At 40.6% G+C, this 26,617-nt stretch overlaps 1 protein-coding gene across 3 annotated transcripts in view; it reads left to right on the forward strand.

The window, feature by feature from the left end:
* Positions 1-26,617, forward strand: part of GLRB (glycine receptor beta) — a 1,402,573-nt gene that overhangs the window by 130,067 nt on the left and 1,245,889 nt on the right. The window lies entirely within an intron of this gene.

Here is a 26,617-nt window from a genome sequence, read left to right on the forward strand (position 1 = left end):
ACCAGTGGAATTCTGGGATACCAACTTTCAAACACAAACTGAAGAACAGACAACTAAATATGGTCCCAGATCCCAGACCCTGTAGTAAATGGTAACCATTTTTTTTAAATGTGTAGCAATGATATTCACTGGGAACGGAGAAGATGATGAACCTTAGGATTTTGTTTTTGGTGACTTACAGTATGTGGGTTTTGTGGTAAAAGTTGGGCATTATTCTAATCTTGACCAAAGAATGTTATAGTTTGATAGGCCCTCCAAAAGTCATTCTACACGGCCTACTGCTGATCAGTGGTGTAGCTAGAGTTTGTGCCCCTGGGGCTGTCTTTGAGGTTTGCCGCCCTTCCCACCTCACAAAATCATGATCAAATTGGGCTCCCCCATACACAGCCCTCCCCCTGCAGCTATTTTGCCCCATTTATAATAAACACTGTAATGTGCATATTGCTTTACTTATAAAATGTAATCCAAATAATCATTGTAGAACAGAAACACTAATAGACATCTGCTAAACAAAGCAAAGTCTCACAATGAAAATAGACTTAGTATTAAAACTTCTCTGACCATGAAACTCACATTCATTGAAACCCACATTCAAAGAAAATGCATCTGGCCAGTGGTGGATAAGTATTACCTTTGGGTTGTTTTTGAGGCATAGCCCCCTTGCGCACGAAACCTACACCTTCCTGATTTGTATTAAATTATATTCCTTGTATAAAACAACACACTTGTTAGAACGCATGTTAAATTTGTTTTGAACATTTTTCCAGTAAGCAGGTAAACAAAATGCATGAACCAATATTGACAAAACTGCCCAATTCAGAACACTTCCATCATAAAAGTCTACTCAAACTTCTACAATCCACTAGTATCGGTAAATATAAACAATTTCTGCAGAAGTAAAAGTCACCTAAATAATTCCACATTAGAGATATGTAACTAATAAAGAGGTTGCTGCTAGCAAACAACTTTATATTTCATTGCTTCATCTACAAATAAAGTGCCCATTGCCCTTGAAGAATAAATTGCCTATGTTACATAAAAAAATAAGCTAGTAATATTGCAATAGGGAATGGATGGCAATCTGATAACAGGTTCATAGTTACTAGGTTTGTTTGTTTGTCTTTCAGCTTTTCCCGGTAAGGGGTCGCCACAGAGGAACTCCGGTCCGCTAATGATTGGCAGTAGATTTTTACAAAACGCTGAGGTTCCAGCTCGACGCCCAACCTTCAATGAAGGCATGCCCATTTACGCATGCATGTCTTTCGAATGCTACCCAACCGCGGGGAGGACATGCAGACTCCACACAGAAGGCTCTCCCAAGCCCTTTCGAGAATCGAATGGGAGTACCTCTTGCCGTGAGGTAACAATGCTACAGCCGTACCACCGCAGCATATCTCCGCCAAAAAGGACATTTGTAGGACTGCAGCATCCCCCTATAAAAGTACAACGCAATACAGTATCAACAATCCATCTACATTTTGTGGGAGTAGAACCCACAGCCTTCTGCATCAAAAGCAAGTATTCTACCTGTTGTGCTACTAACACAAACAGGACTGGCATAAGCAGCACTACACTTCTCTACCTCTGAAGAACTATGCAGCATAAGAACTCTGGAAAAAGCCAAAATTTTATTCGGGGGGGACAAAGGCCCAAAACCAGAACCACATTGTAAACATTGCTTGTATAATCTTAGAAAGTTGCTAGAATAAAATGTTTTGCATTACCATGAAACTTAGATGGATATCATTATGTAGTGAATTCAGTTCTCATTGGTTTGATAGAAAACTACAAATTTTAAGAGAAACAGACCAGACTGTATGAGCCACAGTGGGGACTATGGAGTAGTTTGGGTAGAGAATTTAGGCGCTTGCTACCTGTACCTAAGGTAGGGTTGCCACCCCTCCATTTTTTTTTTCAGGACTATCTGGAAATCAAACTGATTCTCCGGTAGTCCAGAAGACACTGTACAAACTCTGGTATTCTGTTTCAAAAAGGAAACAGACTATCGGAGTTTGTAAATTGGCTGATTTACTATGCTTTTTTACAGAAAAGCATAGTAAATCAGCTGAAAGCAGGCAGCAGGAATGGAAAAAGAGGGCGTTCCTCACCAAGTGATGTCATCATGACATCACAAAATGGGCAGATTGTGGGTGGGGTAGGGGTGGGATGGGCAGGGCTACTGATGACGCGAGGGGTGTGGCTTTACTCTGGTTTTAGCCACGATGAAAGGTGGCAACCCTAACCTAAGGTAAAGGGTTTGAGTGTATGCAAACTCTAACCACTAGTTATACCTCACCGGGGCATTTTACACACATGCGTGCGCACACACACACACACACACACATACACACACACACACACACACACACACACACACACACACACCCTGTGTGTTGAATCAACTGAAATGCCAAACATGCAGTGCCATACTAGTAAATCACAATACAGCAGCACATAGCGGGTAAACCAGACTTTTGAGTGAGCAAAAATGCCAACAGTATTAAGCTACCTCCTGAAAGTGTATGTGTTAAAAGCTAGCAGTAGAGCAAGTAAATCAACTTGCAAGCGAGTAATAAATGCAAAAAGTGGCTGTGTTAAAAGCTATGAGCAATACAGCAGCTAGCAAGTTATCACCAGTCACACAGTAGAATCAACTTAAATGATATAAGCCTGTAAATCTTGAAAGACAGCTGCCATAAAAGCACATAAACATACTGGATCAATCTCTGAACACGTAAATCACCTTGCAGCACATACCGGTTAATGGAATTTAAGCAAACGCATACCGGACATTCTGGAGTCCGGACATATGAGCTCATACAGTACCAGGCAGGCAAAGCACATTACTAGTGTAAAATACAATAGCATGTGCCAGCCAGGAATTAAACAGACAGCTGCCATATGATTTCAAGTTTCTTAAACTGTATTCACATGTAGCTACTTCTGATGAACAACAAAATAATTGGTACTACAACAAGCTGACATATAACGCTGCTAGAATCTTTTTTTTTAAGGTTAAATGTGTGCCTGATTAAACTTACTGACTCTCACTATGCACACAGACACAGACACAGACACAGACACAGACACAGACACAGACACACAGACCAGTGTAATACATTTGTAGCAAACCTGTGGAGCAGTTTGTAGTTCCCTCCTGGACTTGCAGCTTTGTGGTGTCTTCCCTTGCAGTAATTCACTCACAACAACATGTTAAAACATAATGAGAAGGAGCAATATTTCCTTCCATTTCATAATTCCCTCACAATGAAGCAGCTGGAAATGCTGGCATGTCCCTTGAGCTCCAGGCTAGCAGGCTGTTCACGGAGCTGATGACATCAGGTCAAGGCCGATAAGTTTTGAAAAAAGAGCCGGCAAAATCAGAAATTAAGGGGTGCCACTTGGAAATCGTGGCACCCCATTATTTGGACCTCAAAACTGGTTTTAACCAAGAAATTTGGTACAGATGAGAGGAATGTGGTGAGGACACTTGCTACATGCTTACAGGATTTCAAAAAAAAAATTTCCAAAGATATCTTGAACTCCAGGAGGTATGCTCCCATTTTGTTACCTAATGCATATCCTGGAATATATTAATGAATAATGTAAAGCAAAGCCTTTTACACTATCTGTATGCATTAGTTAGAAGTGTGCTGATGGCTTGGCCATGTTTGCTCAAGCCATTTCAGAGGTTGATAGGATAGACAATACATAAAACTAGCTGTATGATACATATGTACTCAGGGACAGGTACTTTGAAAGCACATTTAGCATTTCAAAGATGTGTTATTAGTAAAATGGTTTATGTCCCTGTTCTTTTGTGGGTGGGGGAGCAAAGAAAAGTTACTGTTATGTCACAAACTAGAATGGACTGTTCTTTTGGGGGGGCACAGTTGAGTTACTGCTATGGGACATACAAGGATATGTTGCTCTTGCCACTCTCTTTGTTTTGCATCCTGCCTGTTGTTAGTATTTCACATCTGTAGATGGTTTCATGTTTTTCCAATGGGTACTACTGACTTGTCAACCTTTACTGTTTTATCTGGTAACAGTTACTTTGTAGTTATGTGATACTTATGTGCATTATCATTCTGTTATGTTTTAGGGCACAAAATGTCATTGAGGTGGAGACCTCCTTCAGTGAAGCCAAAAATATCATCATCATCATCATTGACTTGCTCCTTCAACATGGGGCATTTCTTCTGGGAAGGGGTTGTCCCTATATGCCAGAAAGGCTCAGAATATGGCAGCAGATTGTTGCCAACATAAATTCTGTGGGCAGCCACAGCCGGACATACAAGCAGATGCGCTACAGGGCTACTGGCAGGATTACCTCTGCACAGAGGCATGCAGCTGCTGTTGCCCAAGACCAAAGGGTAACCAGGGGTGGGCCTGCTGCAGAACCACCTCTCACCCACAATGAGGAATTCCTGGCAAGTATCCTCCAACAGGACAACTCACAGTAGAGTGGACCACAACATTTGATTGATGTAGGCACCACTCCTTCTGTGTCAAAGCAGCAGCTACCAGGTAGACTTTGTTGTATGACCAGTTGAATACTGTTGTGCAGTGAAACAACTAAAATAAAAGTTACTTCTGTGTCACATGTCTTTTTTGGGGATGGGTTGAATATTGGTACAGTGATAAGCTCAGTTTGGAGTTGGCAACCAGATTCTTGTTGAATGTACACTTAATGCAGATATACATGAGTGAGTACATGCTGTACCCCATGTCTTACTGTTAAATGTGATGATGTTGCCCTTATCTCTTGCTTAACTTATTTCAGGATCGTCAGAAATCCAGTGACGTATGCCTCCTGCAGATAAGCCAGATAAATTTATATCAGTACTGCAGATCAGTTTAAAGAAATATCATAATGTGTCATTTTAGACCTGTTGTGTGAATTGCTGTACTGTCTGTAGTAGTGACTGCACTGTTAGTTGTTTAGCATATATTGCACCATAGTAGAGTGTAGGTGTTAATGTATGCCTGTGTTTCTCCCTTTTTATCACAAGTGATCATGATAGTGGGAGTGTGGGCCCTGTTCAACCTGATGTCAATGTCTCATCAGACATTGATGATGGTGGTGAAACTGAGGCACAGTCTGGGGGGTGCAGAGGTTGAATCTGATGCAGAGGTTGACATCCAGCCGCCCCCTTCATTTTTTCTGGACACAGTCAATAGGCCTACGCCTACCCAGCCCACTTAGACCACAGATATCAGACAAGTGGAGGGCAAAGACATTGAGCAGGGAAGTGTGGTTACTGCGGATTCAGTGCCTGTTGAGTCTGTCCATAGCCGAAGTGTTAGTGAGGTACCACGCAGGAAGGTTGATAGGGGTGCTTTGAGGGGCCCTGTTGTCCCTCTTCTTCCTCGTGCAGGTGTCTTTTCCAGTGTCACTCAACGTATGTTTAGGGCCATCATGGAGGCACAGGCATGTTCAAAAAGGCACTCCAGACAAATAATCAGTGTTGTGGGTGTGACATGTTCTGACATATGTGCCTGCCTCCACCGTGTCACTGATTCACTGGATTGAATGAATGACACATTGGAATGAGGAGTGTCTGCGATGGACCGAGGGTTGTCTGTCATGATACGAGCAGTATCTATGATGAAACGTCTACTGTAAGGGGAATGGCATCGTCGAGGGTGTAGGTCAGCCACAACATCTGTTGATAGCCTTGTTGCTGTGCCCAATCACTCTCCTGTAGTGGCAGTACTTCATCTGATCCATCTGTGAGTGTGCCGTTCACGTGGGAGGCAATGGGGTCATGGTCCTGGGTGTTCTGATGAAGGGAATACATCCAACAGACTTCAGTCACATTCAGGTAGCAGCACTGCATCTGACCTTGGGTGTGGACATGCCAATGCAAATCCTGGTAGAACCAGTTCTCATGGTCGGTGGTGACAGCAATGAACTTCCACCTCTACCATGCACGGCTCATACCTGTCCAACATACCAAGACATAGAGGCAACTCTGAGCTTGGCTGTGTTCATTCAGATTCTAACACACCCGCTTTCACATGGAGGACCCCTACAGACACACATAGAACAATTACATGGTTCTGCCTGCCTGCTGCCCTTTCTTACTCACATACACTCACCGACTTTTTGTGCCAGCCTAGGTCTCCTGCCCCAACCCCCCCCCCCCCAACACCTGTGCAAGTGATGATAATTGTGTCATGTCTCTAGTTTCTCTCTTTTGGATTCAGGGATACAAAAGCTTTGTGTTTGATGCACAGAGTGCAGAGCTACATTAGTGCCTAGCATATCTGCATTTGTGATGTTGAACTGACAATTGTGATATTTATATTTTCCTTGACAAATTATACAGTGGATGGCATCATCATGTCAGTACTTTCTAGTGTATTCTTTTGTAAGGATTGTGAAGTCAGGAACTGCAATGTGCCTCATTACTTTCTAACTTTTCTCTTTAATATTTTCCAGTACATATGTATGGTGGACATCATAAGACATTCCATCACATTCAGATATCAGGATTGTATTGCAGTCCTGTAGTCAAAGTCATCAGAATACTTATACAGTATAATCCTCTGCTCTGCATGAACCTCAACACATGCAAAAGCTGGACAGACCACAGGGCTTTCTCATCATGATAACACAGTGCCTAATAACCATGACATGATGTATGTGGGTAGATTAAAAGACACTACTGTCATCTGTCTGGTATCACATTAAATTGTAACTGTTATTCTAAGCCTCTTACTTTTGCTTTAAGCACTTGGGCTTCAGCTTCAGACCAGTTGTTTTACATTAAGAAGGTTAGTAGTCTACACTCTCTTATGGGATGAGATGGTAGTGTCTGCCCTGTTGAGCTGGGAATTGCTGGTTGAATGCTTATTGTGGCTGTTGTTCTAAGTGGCTTTGCTATGGTTTAATCACTTGAGCTCTAAGCCAGTTGTTTTACATTAGGAATGTGTGGTCTAGATTCTTGTGACAGGAGAGGATAGCCAACACCCTTCTAAGCTGGGAATTGCTGGTTGAAGGCTTATTGTGTTTGTTTTTCTGATAGTGTCTTAATTCTGGTTTAAGCATTTGAGTTCCAGACCACTTATATCACATTAGAAAGGTTTGTTGTCTACACACTTTTTGGAGTATTCTACTGAATTGCTGCTTTATTTAAACTTTTTTTTTTGCTGTTGTGATCATGATTTTCTGCACTTTGAATTTCTAGAACTTCTGCATTTTATATTTTATAACATAGGCTAGATTCAGCCTTGCTGAATCTAGACTGTTTGGTATAATTTGAGCTATAAAACCAGCCATCTTACGTTAAGAAGTCCCCCCCTGCACCCTTCTGGCAGAAGTGTGCAGCCAATGACCCATCTGAGTTGGGGATTACTGGAATAAGCCTCAGTCTTGGCCTTTCCCTTTGTTTAATTTTTTTAAAACTTTTAACTTTGCTTGTATTCCAGCATCATGTTTGGGGAGGTTTGCACTCAGTTTACTGGAGCTGCTCAGAGATTGCACTGCTGCCCTGCGAGCAGCTCAGTTGTGCATTAAAGCACTGACACATTTTTCTACTCCTAGTCCTCCATACAATAGACGCTTTTTGTTAGTCTTACAGGAAAACCTGGTCCATCTAGTCCACTCCCCACTAGTTACTACAGTATATACCTGCCATAATGGATGGACAGTTTCCCACCATTTCTCCAGCCAGCCTGATTGACATGGGCATCCTGAGGCAATATAACATTTGTCTAATGTATACTGACAACCAGTTGCTTCTAAAACAAACAAATGCAACATGTGAGAGCTGTATATGTGCTATGAATTTGAAATTGGTTCTCTCACATAACAACAAACCAGATGTCAAACAGGTTGTCAGTACACACACTTCACATCTTGCACATAACAAGCTCAAAACACACAAACCCACACATGCGGAGGTGCTTGCTAGAAACCTACCTAAAGATCAGGAACCTTCCAAGTGCAAACCTACTGCACACACTGCAGACCCAACAGAATCCACTACACATAATAATATACACAACAGTATCTCAGCCAATAGGCCCCTAGGGCAAAGCACCTCAAATCAAATGTCATTGTCATAAGCGACTCCACAGTAAGACGCACAGATCTCCACCTCACCAGGCTGGACAAGGAGAAGGTCATGGTCATCTACCTATCAGGTGAAAAAAATGGCTCTGGAAAGCAATCAGGCAGTGAGAAAGTGCATAAAGTGCTTTTCGTTTATTAACTTTAACTTCTTCAGATGCCTGGCGAGTATCCCCTGTATTGTTTATAAGTACTGTAGCTGTGTTGTAAATGTATATTATATTTATTTATATATTTTTTTACCTTCAGGTTAGTTAACCCAATCAGTTATTTTAGTAATGAAGGTATATGCATTCATGGTTTTCATATATGTTAGCATTTATTTTATATATATATATATATATATATATATATATATATATATATATATATACACACTTTTTAATATTTTAATAAGGTATTGCATTTGATTTATAATCTTGTTTCATTGTAAACGAGTAGCAGAAATAGAATGTGTTTTTATACCCTGAATAGCTTAAGAATGAGTACTTCTATATGCATTTTATATGCATATCTGTTTGGTTTCACCATTAGAGTAGTTTCAAGTAATTGTTTCTATTTGTAAATACAGCATTTTTATTACATATATATTTTTATTATTTTATGATCTAGCATCTATGCTTAATAGTTGTAGATGCATTTCGAAAATTGCAGCCTCAGTCGTATTGCTTATGAGTAGTAGAAATTGAATTGTACTGTTACACCTAGTATAAGAACAGAAATAGTTAATTTTTCCAGCTGATGTCACCACATGTCCAGTATGTGTTGTGTCAATTGGCTCTTTGTTGTTTTTTTTTTTAAACAAAAGTTTTTATTTTTATTTTTTGTATTATTTTATAATTTTATTTTCTTTCTCCTTTCTTCCTTCCAGTGTTTTTTCGATTGTTTTTTTTTTCATTTGGGTAGTTTTGTGTTTTTATGATCTACCTTTCAGGTCATGCATTCTTTCTCTCTCAAATGTCTGAGTAAGTCTCTCAACAATGAGTGACTATTGAATGTTATAGTATTGAGTTGATGACTGATTACTGAGATATATAAATGAGAACTATAGAGAGATGTCCCCGACAGGTTGTATTTCCTATCCCTAGAGCATTCCCCAGGCTAGCCATCACCATGACCAAAATATACAACTCATCAACCCGAAATCATGAAAATGATGTCATGTAATTGTCAGTCCAGGAGTTCCAGTATCCTGTGCCAGTATCTGTCAGCCTGGGAAGATTATATGCAACCTTGGCAGATATTTTGACTGTTTTTCCACTTTTGGCTTTGGGTTTTTGCAGTGTCTTTTTTTCAAGTCTTGAAAACTTAAGTGATGTCAGATTAACTAAATTCTCAATAACAACAAATCGACTAAATGCTTAATGTCTCTGTAAACTGCAAAGACAAACTCAGGGAATCAAGCACTAATGTAAACTGCTTGCCCTCTGTCTGTGAGACTGATGCCAATATCTGAAGACCAACATAGCAGAGACATGGTAGAAGAGAGCAGACCCCCCATGACAGGCTTCAATGCCCGCCCTATTCAGTAAAAATTAAAAAGGTAGTAAATTCAAAGTGTAAAAAAATAATATAAGAACCGAAAAAAGACAATTGACTGGCATTTTCCAAGTCAAACTAACTGTAGGTTCATAGGTTGGTACTAAACTGTAGGTTCATAGGGTTGGTACTTGTACTAGGCTGTTGGCCTTTAACAGTTTAGTACCTATTTCCCTGGGGCCTATTTACAGTCCTAGCTAGCTTTTCCATTCCCCCTCACAACAGGCCCCAGGTCCCCACCACTCCTTTCCACAAACCTGTTAGCCCTAGGTCCCTACTTGCTCCACCCACAAGACACAACCACACCTTGGTCATAATGCTGAGTCACTCACTGTAGAGTTTAACACCTAACAACAAGTGCTCTGAAAATGATCTCACCTTACATACAAAAAGCATGGTAACAGATGGTCTGCCTCGCCACTCTGCTTCTGCATTCACCAACTTGTCTGTCAAATTCCCATGGAATTCAGTCTCATTTGAATTAACGATCATACCTGACCCCCGTCAAGAGCAAAAAGGATGACAAATTTCCCCAAAGCAAACTAGCCTCCTAAGTGATGCCATAAATAGTTGCAAACCCCCTGCTACTACTGTCAACAATGACTGCTATACAGAGGTTTACACAAATGCCCTGTATAAGCTGCTACACACATGTGTAGACTCAGCTGAACCTGAAAGGATCAAAACAAGATCCTCAAAAAAAAAAAAAACAAAAAAAAAAGCCACTCTGGTGGGTATCCAGCATAAATAGGTTATACAACAAGTAGAAACTAAGGTCTAAGAACAGGAGGGTACTGACTCAGCAGAGGAAGGACACCTTCCACAGCTTGAACAAGTAAATTAGCTATCTTGTAAAGTCCTCTAAAGCCAAGTACAAAGCTAAATTATCATCCCTAGCTAGAAAAGAGGAATGAAGGTCAGCAGGACTAAGACAGAATATGTGTGTGAATGAGAGGGAGGATAGAGGAATGGTGAGGATGCAGGGAGTAGAGGTGGCGGAGGTGGATGAGTTTAAATACTTGGGGTCAATAGTTCAGAGTAATGGTGAGTGTGGAAGAGCGGTGAAGAAGAGAGTACAGGCAGGATAGAGTGGGTGGAAAAGAGTGTCAGGAGTGATTTGTGACAGACGAGTACCAGTAAGAGTGAAAGGGAAGGCCTCCAAGAGGGTAGTGAGACCAGCTATGTTATATGAGTTGGAGACAGTGGCATTGACAAAAAGGCAGGTGTCAGCGGGACGTGGCAGAGTTAAAGATGTCAAGATTTGCACTGGGTGTAACGAGGGTGGACAGGATTAGGAATAAGTATATTAAAGGGTCAGTCCAGGTTGGAAAGTTTGGAGACAAAGCCAAAGAGGCAAGATTACATTGGTTTGGACATGTGCTGAGGAGGGATGCAGAGTATATTGGGAAAAAGATGCTAAGGATGGAGCTGCCAGGTAACAGGAAAAGAGAAAGGCGTAAGGTAAGGTTTATGGATGTGGTGACAGAGGACATGCAGGTGGTTGGTGTGACAGAGCAAGATGCAGAGGACAGGAAGAAATGGAAACATATGATCCGCTGTGGCGACCCCTAACGGGAGCAGCCGAAAGAAGAAGTAGCTAAAGATAATCAGGAGGCATTCTTTAACAACGTCAGAAATGTAAAAGGGAAGGACTAGCTTTGTGCTGAACTACTAGTGGATGGTACCACTCATACTGACCCTGAGGACATCGCCAACCTGCTAGCAGACAGACTTGGGGAAAACTTCCCCACCTCCACCAGACATACCCCAAAGCATACTTGTCACCAGTTCTCTGCCTAGTATCTTCAAAGAGCAGGTCATAACGCCAATCTCCATGGCCAAAATCACAGCCTCTGTGGGACCGGATAACATCCCAGGCTGCCTACTAAATGGTCTAAAACAAGAACTAGCGGAACCATTTTGGCACTCTCTTCAACCAGAGTGTAAGTACTGGCTTTGTCCCATCTGAATGGAAAACAGGGACAGTAATTCACTTGCACAAAAGTGGTCCGTCACCTGAACCCTGGAACTATAAACCCATAAGCCTAACCAGCCTTGCAGGTTTTGAATACTATGTTTCATGGGCTTTACACTTTTAGCTGTCTACATTAGGTACAAGTGCATTGCTCATTTGCGTGTGGGGGGTGCAAAGCTGCATGTATGTCATGGCACCTAAAAAGGAATTGTTGCTGTTGTTAATATAATTTTCTAGAATCCAACATGTCTGATAATTTCATAATGTGTGTGCGGTTACATGTTACGGTCTGTTCTGTACAAATCTACAGACATTTACTTGCTCTTATTTCTGTGTAGACTTCTTTCTGTGGCTGCATTTGGAAAACTTTCAAGTACATGGCAAACACGAGCACGGAGTCTACACGGTTGCTTTACATCTTGTTGAATCACTCCACCATGTTGGTTTGCTTCACTATCATGCAGTTCAGCTACATTTGCTGTAATTTGCCTGCCATGGAAGTTTCCATGTTTGCACGTGAGTGCGAGCTGATACGCAAAGTTTACTGAATCTAAAACTCTTTGCTTCTGTGTGTGCATCATGCCGTGATGCATGCATGGTTAAATGTGATTGTGTTTGCTTATTGAATCCACCCCAACTCTTTTTCCCCTGATTTGGAGAATGTTCTTCCATTATATTAGTAAAGGTTTTGTTAAATTTGCGGGTGGCTTTGACTAAAGGAAATTTTTTTTTAGTGTATAACAGTTGTATTGCTTAGGAGTGGAGATGAAACCGTCTAATTGGATAGGTTACGTGCATTCTTGTATGTGAGATGTTTTACTGGAAATCCAAAAAGTAAAGAAGACACAGCCCTTGAAATACGACCAAAAACACAAACCAAAGGGCTGCAAGGAGTCACTGACAGGAAACTCTGCTCCACAAGAAAGTTTATTTCCACTTAAAAAATCAAATTAACGCCCACACTACACATACGTTTTTGTCCTTCTGCATACTTCTTCAGACAGAAATGTGCATAAAAAGCCAATAAGCCTTAAATACATATATGTTAATTAATCAACCAATAAAATACATTTAAAGGAAGTCCATTGAACTACATTAACCATTACTAAACTGTGCCTTAAAATGCATACAAATATATGTGTGTAACCTAAATAAAAACCACAGGTATATATAAAACTAGTTAATAGGTAAATATATAAATAAATAAATAGATACCTAAATAGGAAGACAGTACAGATAAACAACTTTCCATGTAAAACATTTTAAAAATATTAAAAACATCTATATTCTAATTTAAAAAAAATTCATTGCAACAGATCAACAAATGTTAAAAGTGTACTACCCTCTAGTGGCCAATATCAATATTACATATAAAAACCTTAATGTAAGGCACATTCAATAGTTATAGGATAAAACAAATTTTTTTATAATTTTGCTGCCCTTAATTTTAAAAAGGAGAAATAGAAACATGCTCGTTAAGACCAGGACATCTAGCTGAATCTAACGTGACCTGCCAATAAACCTCCCTATATTCCAATTTAGCTTCCCATAAACCCCCTCGGATATCCTTTGATACTGTTTCTGTTACAAAAAATACAAATCTAGCCTGAGCACACTCCAAAGTATGTTTAAACAGAGCATTTTTTTTTTCATTTATAGTCCGGATATCATAGTCTTGCTCATATATCCGTCTTTTTAGTTTCCGCTCTGTCTTCCTTACATAGAATGCCTGGCACTGGACACAGGTGGCCAGATATACAATTCCACTGGTATTACAATTACTAAAACAGGAACTGCGTAGGACCTTGTCTCTGTCCCGAATCTCCACACAGTCCCGATTTGAAATGAAACTGCATTGACCACATGCCCCATATTTAAAGGTGCCATATTTTTCTACCTCGCCCACTGTTGGTTGCAGTATACTGCATTTCAAGTAAATCTTTAAGATTTTTACCTTTTCTATAAATGATCCTGGCAGGTTTTTCTTGCAGACCTCTAAGGTCAGTTAGGGATCTAAACCTCTCCCATTCCTTAAAGAAAATATTCTGAAATATCTTAGAATCCACATTGTATTCAGTAGCAACAGCCATCTGGTAATCATTGCTATTCACATTTATCAAATGATTAATGGTGTTATCTCCCATTTTACCTATAGTGGGATAGTATCTACTGTCCCTAAAACTCAACACATTTTTTTACATCAACCAACATCTCCTTAGGATATCCCCTATCGAGGAAAAGTCCTTCCAAATATTCACATTCCTTTAAAAAATCTTCTTGCAAATAAGCTAACCTACTGGCCCTAATAAGTTGGCCCTTAAAAATATTTTTCTTTTGTAGGTACGGGTGTGCACTATGAAAATGTAAATAAGAATTTGAAAAAGTTTTTTTACAAAACACCTTAGAATTTAATACCACCCTGAATTTTACAAATACTGGTATCCAAAAAAATCTATTCCATCATTTTGTATATTGTGAGTAAATTTAAGAAAGGAGGTGGTGTCGATGATATACTTAATAAAGTCCCCAACCTTTCTTCAGAGTCCTTCCAAAAGATGCAAATATCATCCGGGAACCTCTTGTATAGAACCCAACAGTCATTATGCTCAGAATTAAAAATAAAAGACTTTTCCCCACCAGGCTAGTATTATATTTGCATATGTGGGGGCACAATTACTCCCAACGCTACCCCCTTCATCTGATGCAAAAATTCCCCACAGAAATAAATGAAATTGTTCCTTAGAATCAATTCCATGAGACCCATTATAACGTGAAGATCATCACTAGGAATAGTCCTTTGTCACCCAGGACCTTGTTTAGCTAATCTAGCCCTATATCATGGGGAATAACAGAGAACAAATCTTTTACATCAACTGTGACAAAGATAATATTATCATATGATTGTTCCAGGTCAGTATTTATGAGGATGTCCCAAGAATCTTTCAAAATAAAATTCTCCATACCCCAAATGTTTTTTATCAACATATTTTGCCAAAGGGGCTGTTTTGGAACCTTCCACAGAAACAGTAGGTCGTAGAGGGGGGTCAGTTTGGTCCTTATGGACTTTCAGAATTCCGAATATTGTAGGAATTCTAGGCTGTGTCGCATTAAAATATTTAAAAGTGTTATGGTCTATAAGTCCCTCCAGTACCAAGTCATTTATAAACAAATCTATCTTCCTATAGGCTAAATGAATCTCATTCTTAGAAACCCTTGTATAGGTACTGGAATCACCTAAAATATCCATCATTTTACCTTCATAGACCACATTATCCATAATGACTGACCCCCACTCCTCCTTGTCGGGCTTCATAACCCTAATAGTTTTGTCAAGCTGGAGTTCTTTTGAAATTTTCCTTTCACCCTGATCAAGATTGCCTCTAAAATACCTAGGGGTAGTAAGTGTCCACCTTAATTCTTTTTCAACCACATTCTCAAAGTTTTTTTACTTGGGGGTGTAAAGGGGGGGTTAAATTCACTTTTACATTTCAAGACACCTGACATGTCATCGTTCTGTTTGTTCTGAAATAAAATAAAAAGATTTAACTTCCTAGTAAACATTTTTAGGTCTAATAATACCTTAGTAAGGTCATTCCTTTAATAAGGAATAAATTTAAACCCTCTAGACAATAATTTAAAATGGTCCTTAACCAAATCTACTTTACTATAATTAAATATATTATAATTTAAATAAGTAAACATATGGTCTGTGCACTTTATTTCTTCATCGACCCTATTCATCATCTTTTATTGGATTGCATACAAGCCTGTTTGCAAAATTGGGCAGGTTGTCACTGTGTCATAGTTATAGGTATTACTGGGTTTACTTTAGAGAATCTAGTCCAGAGTAGAGGCATCAGAGGAGAGCTTGTTGTATTTTGTTGGTATATTGACGAGGTGAGAGAAACCATACATGTTATTAATGGTGGAGGGGGTACTAGATACCCCCATGTCTCCCATTCACAAATCTTTGCTATCGTTTGAGGTAAGATAAAGTATATATAAGATATATAAATATAGATATTTCTACCTGTGCACAGTTGCTTTAAGAAAGAATTTTAGTTCCATCTGAATTACTGAAGTTAGCCTGTAGTCGCTGAGCTTTGATTTATCTTTTCATGGATTCAGAAATCTGATAAAGCTTGGTCAGAGTAAAAGTAACTGGAAAGTGAGCAATTGATTGAGCCTGCTAAAGTAAATTCAATAGAGGATGTGACAGTTCCTTTCCTTGATGAAATACTGTCCATTACTGCATATATTTCTGTTAGAGTAACTGATACCTGTACGTTTGTACGGTCTTGTGGAGTAACCCTTCTCAGATTAAGATTCTTAAAGAAATTCCTAATATTACCCATTTGCTAAAATGTTATTGTATTCTGTGTTTATCAGTGCAGTATTAGTGCATTGGTCCCTGGTGAGGGTGCCTAAGCAGTCCTTTAATGGTATAATAATAATAATAATAATAATAATAATAAAAATAATAATGGTAGTAATGATAGTAATGGCATAATACACATTTCCCAGTTCCTTTCTTGGTATTGTCTTGCAGGTATTATTTGAAAAGTTGTCCTCTTATTACAGTACAATAGTTTCAGACTGTCCCATCCTCCTCTATAAATTGTAAACCCTTTTGTTATGTTTGACTGCCTTTGGCTGCTAAAACAATAAATTATCTTGATAACTCCATCATTTATATTTTCTGTTATATCTTCCCTAGTTCAGATGATCCCATTTAGCTTTTGTTCATGATCCTTACAGTAACTTCTCTGAACTTCATCTTCTCATACAAAACTTTACACCACTCCATTATTGAAGTCCTTCAAATACTTCCATAACCACCCCCTTAATTTCTTCATTCTTTTAACTGGTAAAACTGAGGATATTTATTTCCAGGAATTAATGCTTTTGGTTGTATGTATGACTCTTATATCCATGTTTACGGTCTGAAAGCATGGATTCCTTTATATGAACATTTATGATTTTTAGCACTAGATACCTAGAAACCAGACATAAGGCTGTTCTACTAGTAATTCTTAACTGTGGGATGAAATATGTATAGGCCTTTTTAGTGGGATGCAGAATTCTCTAGCCAACAGTTAACTCAGACACATCCCATCCTCTCATAATGGTCTTTATAACTAGACATTTTATTCATTCTTTCTGGTAATCAGTTCACCTGTGGATTTAAGACTTGTTGTAATGCTTTTGACTAACTTAAAAATGAACTCATAGAGTCACATCATCAGTATTATAACAGTAAATGTATTCTAACAAAATTTGAGTTGTACCTGCATCAGTACTAAGAACTGTCATTATATGTTCAGAAATTAAGGTTCCTTCAACAGACTAACTTGTATATATCAGGATGGCCATGCCTTTTTTTTGTGGTTTTAGCACAGCTAAATATGTTAATAAATGTCTGCCATTAAAGCCGTAAGGAACTATATAATTCAGATAAGATTAGTACACTGCTGCGCTTTTCATGTATTTGTTCATATGTCCATAGGCTTGTAGGTTACTATTAGATAATATATTAGACCTGATGTTGTAATTTTCATTCATTCCTCAACAGTTTGGTTCAGATCTGATGCTCGGATCTGACTCTGCTGCTTCTTCCAGATTGCAGACCACTTAAACTCTTGAGCTCCTCCCTTTACCCATAATGCCTCCGTCACCTAACATACCTCATATCTCTTTTACCACCATTGAGGTCAGACGTAGATTGCAAGATCTTGAGCTTTGGTTATAAATTGGTCAGTAAGTTTAACTTTGTGTATTTTTTTTCTTTAAATACCCATTCTATTACTTAGTTTTACTGTTTCCTCTTGTAGCCCTTAACATATATATATATATATATATATATATATATATATATATATATATATATATATATTCTCATACTTTTGAGTACTAAAATATTGTTGCTGGTAGTCCTTTCCATCATCTTCTAGTACTTTTATAGTACCTCTTATTTTGCCATCATTGGTAGTTCTTTCTTTTGTTTTCTTTACTTAAAAAATCTTTTCTATTTTCTGATTTTTATTTGGCTTACTTCCAGTTCAGCATGTTTGATAAGCCATCTGGCTAATGTGTGGCGTGTGGGCATAAAATCCCCAATTCAGGCACCCATACAGAGTATGTATACTGTCTAGGCCCTAAACACCTAAATATCAAGTGTGAGATATTTATTTATTTATCTCTCTATTTATTTATTACATTTGATAACCAGGTAGTGACCAACTGGGCTGGGAGCCCATTTTCAGCAGAGCCCTGGGGAGAAAAGCTTCAAGACAGTAACAGTAAATATACTGATAATTAAAATACAATTGTACATACAGAATAAAATTCTAAGCAGTAACAGTAAGCATACTAGTAGTTAAAATACAAAGTACTAGGATGTAAAATTATGCCCCGGTGAAAGTTTAACTGGAGCATCAATGCAGTTGAAAAAGAATGTGTATCTATATGTATATGTATATATATATATATATATATATATATATATATATATATATATATATATATATATATATATGTATGAGCAAAATAGATGGGTCTGAAGGTGGGATGCTAGATGCAGTAGGAAGTAAGGGGTGAAGCAGTAGATTTGCATGGAGTCTGGCAGGAGCAGAGCCGTTGACTATCTAGGTATTTTTTTAGAATTTGTTTGAACTTGCGATACTGTGGATTTTTTATGATGGGATAAGAGTTTGGCAACTTTGAAAGAGTAGAGGGAGTCACTGTGATAGTTATGTGAGAGTGTTACCTTTAACATTAGTTTGTCAGAGAATCTGAGGGACCTGAGATTAAAACTAGGCTGGACTAGGTTAGCGAGAGCATGGCAGTTGTTGGGTTGATGGATTATTTTGTGGATCATGGTGAGTTGATTAAGAGATAAATGGTTAGGGAGTTCTAGCCAGCTGAGCTGGGAGAGAGAAGTGCTGTGATGAGCCCTGTATGGATGATTAGTGGCAAATTTAGCAGTTTTGTTGTAAGAGGATTCTAGGTTATTGAGGTCAGACATACGCAGGTTTGTAAATATCTGAGAGCCGAAGAGGAGTGTAGAAGGCAGATGTGACCTAGCACTGGCTAGCTTGGCGCTTTCAGTTAGGAATGGTTTAGCCCTGTAAAGGGTGCCAAGTTTGCTATGAACTTTTTTAATTGTCAGGGAAATATGTTTATCAAATTTTAGATCTTCATCTATTGTGACACTTAGTAGTTTGGTCTAGTTTGTGGGGTCTATCTTAGTGCTATTTGAGGAGAGGATAGAGAGAGGGTATTGGTGTGGTGTGGATTTCTTGTTTCTGAAGACTATTATCTTAGTTTACTTTTGTTTGGGTTTAGTATGAGTTGATGATTATTGAGGTGTTTTTCTATGTCTTGTAATGAAGTTTGAGTTTTGATTTGAAGATCTTGGGGTGAGGAGGCTGAGCAGATGAGTGTAGTGTCATCGGCGTACTGGACTATGCAGGCTAGAATAGTTGCTGAGCTGAGGTTGTTTGTAAATATGCTAAAGAGGAGAGGGCCTAGAATGGAACCTTGGGGGACACTGATAGATGGGGAGTGGGGGGAAAGATTATTCTCCTATTTAGTGGCCTGCTGTCGATTGGATAGATAACTATGCAACCAAGATAGGGAAGATGTATTGAGGCCATAGGAAGAGAGCTTTTTGAGTAGCAGTTGGTGGGAGACAGTATCAAAGGCTTTTGACATGTCAAGAAAGACAGAAGAGACAAGCTGGCCTTCGTTTAGGAGGTGTTGAATGGTGTTGGTGAAAGTTATTAGGGCAGTGCTAGTACTATGTTATGGTCTAAAACCGTGTTGGGACCTGGATAACAGGTTATTAGTAAGGAGGTGGTTAAGGAATTGATTATGGATGCACTTTTCAAGGATTTTTGCAAAGGGGGAGAGGATGGCTATGGGACTGAAATTAGTTAGCTCTTTGGAGGGACTGCCTTTGTAAAGTGGAATGATGTGTGCTGTTTTCCAGAGCAGTGGGACATATTTTTCTTCAATAAAATGGTTAATCAGGAACTGCGGTGGTGGTGCTGCGGTAGCGTTGTCGCCTCACAGTATGATGTTGTCCTGTTCGATTCTCCGCTAGAGCGTCTTCTGCGTGGAGACATGAGTAAATGGGCGTACCTTCGTTGAAGGTTGTGCTTCAGAGCTGGCAACTTGGCACGTAAAAATCTACTGCCAGTCATTAGCGGACCGGAGTTCCGCTGTGGCGACCCCTAACCGGGAAAAGCCGAAAGAGACACAACAAGAACGGTTAATCAGGATGGGTACTGGGTAGACTATAGTAGGTGCGGTGAGTTTTAAAAATTCATTAAGAAGTTCGTCAACTGATAGACAGCAGGGTTTTAGCTTGGTAAGGAGAGTTTTTATGTAATTAGTCTGAACGGAAGTTAATGCAAAAGGTTGGGTTTGCCTGGAGGGGGAGTGGGAAGAATAAGCAGTTGTGTAGGCTAGTTGCCTAGCAGGGAGGTTATAGTGTTTATAAAGTGATAGTTGAAGTGAATTTCAATAGGGTCATTGTTGTTTAGGGTGACTGGGGCAGGGGTTGGGGAACATCCGGGGCTAAGGAGATAGTTAATGTTTTGCCAGAGTTTTTGGGGGTTATTTAGGTTCTTTTTTTGACGCGTTTCGAAGTTGCTCTGATGAAGTCCCATATTTAATGGGAAGAAAGCGCTTAACTTGAAGTTTTTACTGGAAATCTGAAGTTTTTAACTGCAATTTTCGTTATTGTGACATAAATTGGATTCAACTACTGCAGTGGCGTCAGTTTGTGGTTACACGTTTGAAAGTAGGGTTGTTTGTCTTTTTTGATTTGTTTCTTAGCTAGATTCCATAACTGTTGATATGTTAAGAGGTCTACTTTATCTTTGGTGGAGTGGTATGCTGACCAGGCCCTATCTCTTTGTTTAAGTAGTAGTTTGGTGGTGGTGGTTAACCAAGGTAGGTGCTTGGCTTTTGTGCATATTTTCTTAACAGGAGCAAGGTTACTGAGAATATTAAGGAAGGTGTTGTTTAAATACTGGACAGCCAGGTCTAGTTGGAGGTTTTTAAGTGGTGTCCAGTCACAATGTTGAAGCAGCAGGTTGAAAGGGCAAGTTTTTCATGCTGCATATGTATTTGAAAGTGATGTTGCTCTGAAAATGTACACATTTTCTGTATAGAAAGGTTGGAAAATGGTTGCTGAGGGAGTCTGGAAGGCAACCAGATAGGTAACTTAGGTTTGGTTTGTTATTCGGTTTGTTAGTTAGATATGTGAGGGGTTCAACTCCCATCCCCTTATAGATAGGAAGAACAAATTGATTCTTTGGGGCTTACTTCCCTCTAATTGATTCTTTGGGGCTTACTTCCCTCTAAACATTCCACTATGACTGCTGGGGCTCAGACCCCAAAGAGACAAGATAAGAAGGGCGACTCTGTGACCAAAGATTCTTGTAGGAGATTCCCAGATTGTCCTTCTGCTTCAACTTCAACTTCAGCTCCATTTTGGAGCCTTTGACTAAACTTGCTTGAAAATTGGATCTGATTTTGTAGGATCCAAAGTTATGATCCAAAAAATACCCAGAGTCCTTTCTCCAACTTTGATCTGTGAGCCAATCACATCTAGGCTCCCTTCATCTTTTTTGAACAGTCTCCAAGACATCATTTGAAGCCTTATTCTACTGTTTCCTCTCTTTGGTCTTGCAGCAGCCTATCAGAGGCAGATGTGGATAGGATGATGAGGAAGTTCTTCTGAATGCAGATGCAAATGGGAGTCCTTTCGGCTCTGACTGCATTGGGTCCTGAGACCCTCCATAGAGCCACATCACCTATCATAGCTCCTTCTCCAATCTGTGTTTGTTTTGGAGCCATCATATCCAAAAGCCTTGGAGTCATCTTCCTTGGATCCAAAGATATTGGCTTCTTTGGCTCCCATGGTTTCTCTGAACTGTCTGGCCATGAGTATTTTGGAGCTGGACAACTCTCAGAACTGAAGCGTCGGCTCCAGGGTGTTGGATTCGACTTTGAAATCGTTAAAATCACCTCTCACCCTCAGAGCATCTGCGTTAGACAGCTCGGTTCCAACTCCCTTCTCAGGTGGTTTGCCTGCAGGACAGCGGGAGCCAATGATCCACAAGCCTGCTTTATCGCATCTGTCATTTTCTGCTTCTCCCATGCACTCTGGTTTCGAGGTAATGGAGAGAATATTCTCTGCACCTAGAGTTCAGAAAACTGTCCAGTTCGGATTCGACTTCCCTGTCTCATTCGATTTTGCATCCAGAACCTCATTCATCCATTCTACCAGGTCAACCAGCCCAAACTAGTCTCCAGGCCACCCAGGAGGTTATTGTTATCTTTTCTGATACTTCCCTGGAGCATCCACCCAAGGAGGTTCCTCGGAAGAGAAAGTGCAAAAGGAGACACTTAGACTCTTCACAAGAGTCTGTCACTGAAGACGCTGATTTTAAAGAGGAAGAAGGGTCCCCCCAGATCATCACCCGATGATGTCTCATTTGGAGACATCTTAGAGCTCTTCAAACAAAAGGGTGGTTGGTTCCATGGTAACCTTTCCCAGGAGGAATCTGTGTTTCTAGAGGGCTTTGGGTCTGGCTCGTTTACTTCTTGGATGACTTCACCAGCAATGAGCTCATAGATTTAGTTTCTCAGCAGGTATGGATAGAACCAGACACAGCTGAGCCTTTTCCCAAGAGACCAAACAAGATCCTTGTTCCACCTTAAGATTGATCACACTGGAATAAAGGAGTTTCTGTTGATGCCATGGTTGTACCAGCGGCCACTAGAAAGGAAATAGTAGAAAAGAGTTCCTCTGTCCACCCCCCCCCCCAACAGGAACTCTAGGGCATTGGACAGATTTGGAAGCTATCTATGTTTCAAAGACCTTTGCTCTTAGTTCACTGAATTATTTGGCACATTTCACAAGACTTCAGAGAGATGTGATCAAGGAGCTTACCAAATCTCTCTGTGGGACCATATCTTTCGAGGAAGGGAGTACCATTTCCTCGCAGTTGACTACCCTTCAGTCTATTTATAATTCAAAAGCATGAGAGTTAAGCCTCATGGATGAAGTTACTTCATGGGGGGTGGGTTCAGGCATTTCAGTTAGGAGACATGCCTGAATGCAATTGTGTGACTTTGCGGAAACCCATTAAATCTTCTGTTGTTAATGCACCCTTTGACAGAACCTTGTTGTTTGGCCCCAGAGTGAAAGACACACTGTGTAGGTGCGAACAGGAAGGGAAAACCATTTGCTGTGGGTGTATGCTTTTCTACTCCTCAACGGCCCTTTCTAGAAACCAAAGAGGTAGTAGAAAGATGTAGTTTAAGAAATCCCAGGGTCCCTTCTAGGATACACATGGAGAGAGTTCCCCCCGGAGCAGACGGGGAATTCACATTGAAGACTCTGCCCCAGTGGCAGAGGTGGCCTGCATAATCACGGATTAGAGATTCCTTCTCAGACAGATCCTGTTGGCGCTCCTGAATGGAGTCCCGACTGTCCATATCTGGAGGCAGTCAGGAGTTGCCCATCCCTACATCAAACAGCCTGTGTAGAACTCACAAAAGATTCATGGGTGTGGAGGATAATATACAGATATTATATCATACCATTTTCCCATCCCCTTCCATCAATTTCAGAGAAAATACCCAATGTTCTACCCAGTCAGAAGGAAGCAGCAGGAGTAGAAATAAAAAGGCTTTTAGAAAAAACAGTCATCCAGTAGGTCAGCCCAGACCAGAGAGAGTCTGGAACTTATTCAGGATTTTTTTTTTTTTAGTGCCAACAAAGACATGGGACTTGAGACCAGATGTTCTTCATTCCACATTGCTGCAGTCCTAACTATTGGGGGTAGTCCGCTGTCCAGTCGGCCCGAATACCAAAGTATATGGCTGACGTCGGTCAGGGCGCATTAGACTGACGTCAGTACGTCAGGGTACTAATGCGCATGACCGACGTCATATCCTCAGTCTTTTTTTGCCGCATGGTCCGATGCAGAAGCAATTTTGCGAGTGCAGGTTGGCGTTCTGAAAGTTTCTGAAGCCAGAGTTTCAGACCGAATCAAAGTTGGCTAAGTACCCGTTGGGAATATTTTGGTTTTTCTTGCCTCAGTATTTAACCGGATGTCAGAAAAAGTGAATAACTGTATTTCTTGTGGGAAACAGATACCTCATAGGGATTACCATACTTTGTGTATACCTTGTTTAGGGCCTGAGCACGACGTTGTTGGATGCCGCTCTTGTGCTAGATTTAACAAACGCACTATTAAGAGAAGGTTAGACTGTGCCAGGTTAGTGTTTGGGAAGCGTTGTAATTATAAAATGCCGTCGGATGCTCCGACGCCGGCTTCGGCTAAAAAACGCAAGGACAAAACAGCAAAGCCTAGAGTGGAGGAACCGACAGTCCCAGACGCCGGTTCTTTAGAGGGCTCAGTGGAGCCGGAGGTTTTGCCAGGTGTTTCTTTGGAGTCTCAGGGAGAGACTTTACTGTTACAGGCAGGAGTACCCTCCTTATTCTGATTCTGATGTGGATGATTCTACTCCTTCAGCTTCCCCTCCTGAGGATTTTTCTTTTTCAGAGACTCTGCATTCCATGAGGGAGCATTTTAAATGGGAAGGTCAAGATTTCTCTGATTCCAGGAAAAGGCTTAGGGAATTCTTGTTTTTACCCCAGCACAGGCCTTTAGCTATACCTCCTGTTTTGAATGTGGTGGAAGATGTTTTTGCAGAGGCTTCGCTGAATCAGTTCTTTGCCTCCTGCCCCAGTTAAACCGGATAGGTATTATAGGGTGCCTGAAGCTCATAAGTATCTTTTTAAGAGTCCTAGGGCAGACCCGGAAACTGTCTCTCAGGGGCCTAAAGGTGTGAAGGCCTCAGTTGTTAAAAATCCTGTCCCTCCTGATAAAGAGGCAAGGGCTTTGGACAGATGGGGAAAGAAAGTGTATACTTCTTCCACTTTAGCCATGAGGGCGTTGAATTGTCAGTTTCACATGTTAAAATATCAGAATTTTCTTCTTTCACAGTTGAAATCTAAGGTGGATGCTCTGGCGGAAGGTATTGAGTGTAAAGAGTTGCAGAATTTAGTTCATGTGTCTGAGCAAGTGGGTAAACATTCCCTGCAATGTGGTTTTGATGCTGTGCAGGCCTCCTCCAGGGTGGCTGCCACTGGTTCTGTTCTTCGTAGGCACGCCTGGTTGAGAGATCAGAACTTAGCTGAGCATGTTAAGACAAGGATTTTGGATGCTCCTTTACAGTCTGATGTGTTGTTTGGTTCGCCTGTGGAAGCAGTTTTAAAGAAGATGGAGGACAAGGCTAAGTCTATGCAAACTGTTAAGGATTTTTTGCAGGTGCAGCCTCCGAAGTTTAGTAGAAATTGGCCTGCTAAGGGATGGACTTATCCTGCTTATGATTCCCAGTCTAGGGGTAGGTCTAGACGTGGTAGGGCAGAGCTCAAGGTGCTTTTAGGCCTAGGACAGGGAGTTCACCTGCTCAGACTTCTGGTGAGGGCAGGGGTCAGTCCTTTCGTAAGCAGACCCAATGACCTGCCTTTTCAGCTGCCAGTGCCTTCTCGCCTGGCGGCACCTCTAGGAGGAAGACTGTCTCTTTTCAAAGAAAATTGGGATTTAATTACCCAAGACAAATGGGTTCTGGATATCATTCACCACGGTTACAGGTTTTATTTCCATACCTTGCCTCCTTTCAAAGGCATGCCAGACATTCCTCCTCTACAAAGACTAGAGGCTCACAAGCAAATTTCTCAGTTGCTCCAAATAGGGGCCATTCAGCCGGTTCCTGTGCCAGAAAGGGGCCTAGGATTTTATTCTCGCCTGTTCCTAGTACCAAAGAAGGGGAACACGTGGAGACCAATTTTGGATTTATCTATCCTCAACACTTATCTGGACATTCCCAAGTTCAAAATGTTGACGTTACAACAGCTTTTACCTCTGCTGGGCAAGGATCACTGGATGGTAACTTTAGATCTCAAGGAAGCTTACCTTCATGTGCCTATAAGACTAAGTTGCAGAAAGTATCTGCGTTTCGAGCTGGAAATTCTCAGTATCAGTTCTCTGCATGGCCCTGTGGGTTATCTACTGCCCAGAGTATTCACAAAGGTTCTGGCTCCAGTGATAGCTTACTTCAGGCTAAAAGGAATTCAAATCTATCCTTACTTGGACGATTGCCTGATTCTGGCTCAAGAAAAGGAAGACCTTCTACAGCATTTGGAATATGTCATAGCAGTGCTAAGATGCCTAGGGTATTCTGTGAACGAAATAAAGTCCAGTCTAGTACCCTCTCAAGACATCTGCTTTCTGGGTGTGAGACTGAATACAGCAGCCCAGATGGCCTTTTTAACCCCGGACAAACAAAAGAATCTTTCCAGTTACTTCCATCAACTATCTCTTCAGTCCGGGCTGACTGCAAGGACAGTCCTTCAAGCCTTAGGGTTCATGGCATCTTGTATTCTGGTGCTTCCCAATGCCAAACTGCATATGAGGAAGCTACAATGGTATCTCAAAAATCTATGGACACAGCACTGCCAGGATTTGGACACTGTCATTCAAATAATACCTTGCATTCAAAAGGAATTTTTGTGGTGGGCTCAGGAATGTCACCTAAACAAGGGACTCTCTGTGACCCGGCCAGAGGCGAGTCAGATTCTAACGACAGATGCCTCAGACATTGCTTGGGAGCTCATCTAAATGGAAAGTGGATACAAGACAAGTGGCCTGCCAGACTACAGCATCTACATATCAACATGAAGGAGATGTTAGCAGTCCAGTTTGCATTAATGGCTTTCAAGGAGTTACTTCTTCCAGGGCAGGTGTTGATTCTAACAGACAACACAACTGTCATGTGGTACATCAACAAACAAGGGGAACACATTCTTACCCATTGTGCAGGCAAGCAATGATTTTATGGGAGACTGCTAAGCTTGCAACTAACTCTTCAGGCAAGGTTTCTGCCGGAGCACAGAACTCCTTAGCAGATGTGTTAAGCAGACAAATCATGGATCC

This window comes from Protopterus annectens, chromosome 8.part0 (assembly GCF_019279795.1).
Source record: "Protopterus annectens isolate FY-2018-M chromosome 8.part0, PAN1.0, whole genome shotgun sequence".
NCBI classification, from domain to species: Eukaryota; Metazoa; Chordata; order Ceratodontiformes; family Protopteridae; genus Protopterus; species Protopterus annectens.